Below are 1,445 nucleotides of genomic sequence, written 5' to 3'. Positions count from 1 at the left end.
CAGAAATAATTGTAATTGTAGCTCATCCTGACCATCAAAAAAAAAAAAAAAAGTAAAATGCAACATACAATTTATTTGAAACATGATCATATATTTACTTAGAGGTAAACTAGCATCAGAAATATATAAGAAAATTATTAGGGATAATATGAACATAACATATCTATTTGAGTTATACACAGCTTGACTTTAATTCAAGTGGTTTTTCAGTCCTATTGGACTTCTGAATTATATTGAGGGAGAAAGCAGTTTCATAGTTCTCAAACTTCTGACTGTCTCTTTCACACCTTTATTCCTAAGGCTATAGATAAGAGGGTTCAGCATAGGAATCATGACAGTAAAAAACACAGTGGCTACTTTGATGAGGAGCCACGAGCTTTTGGAGTTGGATACACAATAAAGGAATAAGACAGTCCCGTGGAAAATGGTGATGGCGGTCAGGTGGGAGGCACAGGTGGAGAAGGCTTTTTGGAGTCCAGCAGCTGAAGGCATCCTGATGATTGTGACAACTATGAAAACGTAGGAAGTGAGGATAATCAGGAGGCTACATACCTCATTGAGTGTAGAAATGATGAAACACGTCAGTTGACTGAAATGGGTGTCAGAACAGGAAGCAGAGATGATGGCAGAATACTCACAGCCAAAGTGATGTATGACATAGAACTGCAGAAGGACAGCTCCAAAAGAGAACATGTGATTGTCCAGGAACACATTCCACCCCACGTGTAAGTCCCGGCAACCAGGATGCTGCAGAGCTTAGGAGACACAGCAACTGTGTAGAGCAGGGGGTTACAAACAGCCACAAACCAGTCATAGGCCATCAATGCTAGCATGGACATCTCCGTAATCACAAATGCACAGCCAAAGAAAAACTATGCCATGAATCCTTTGAAAGGGATAACTCTGTCTTCCACTACTAAGATATCTAGGAGTTTGGGTGTAAATACACTGGAAGAACAAATATCCCAAAAGGATAGACAGTTAAGAAAAAAGTACATGGGTGTGTGGAGTTTGAGACTTGTCCTTATGATCACTATTATGCCAAGGTTTCCCACCAGAGTGACTGTGTAAATGGTCAGGAACACCAGAAAAAGGGGTTCCAGGAGGCGTGGGTATTCTGAGAAGCCCAAGAGGATGAACATAGTCACAGAGCTCTGATTTCCTTCACTCAGAACCATGGATCTTGATTTAAAAGATAAAAATAAAGAAGAATTAAATTTGGGCAATGAAACATGAGAAGGTGGAGTAAAAGAAGCTCAAGATTGCTCAACCTAAGCTAGTGAAGGCAGTGTGATCAGTGTATACCCAGGGATGTTCTGAAGTGTCAGGTTGAAATCTTTGCTCAACAAAATTGGCTTTATCCTTTAGAACTTAAGTTTCTTTATCTGGAAAATAAGAAAGAATAGTATTTATCAATAGTAGTATTATATATAAATGATTCCTGA

At 39.2% G+C, this 1,445-nt stretch overlaps 1 pseudogene; it reads right to left on the bottom strand.

The window, feature by feature from the left end:
- Nucleotides 1–228: 228 nt before the first annotated feature.
- On the bottom strand, nt 229–1,178 carry LOC113906872 (annotated as a pseudogene).
- Between the last annotated feature and the right edge of the window lie 267 nt (nt 1,179–1,445).

The sequence above is a fragment of the Bos indicus x Bos taurus genome, chromosome 16 (assembly GCF_003369695.1).
Source record: "Bos indicus x Bos taurus breed Angus x Brahman F1 hybrid chromosome 16, Bos_hybrid_MaternalHap_v2.0, whole genome shotgun sequence".
Lineage (NCBI taxonomy): Eukaryota > Metazoa > Chordata > Mammalia > Artiodactyla > Bovidae > Bos > Bos indicus x Bos taurus.
This window is presented reverse-complemented; position numbering and strand designations above follow the sequence as displayed.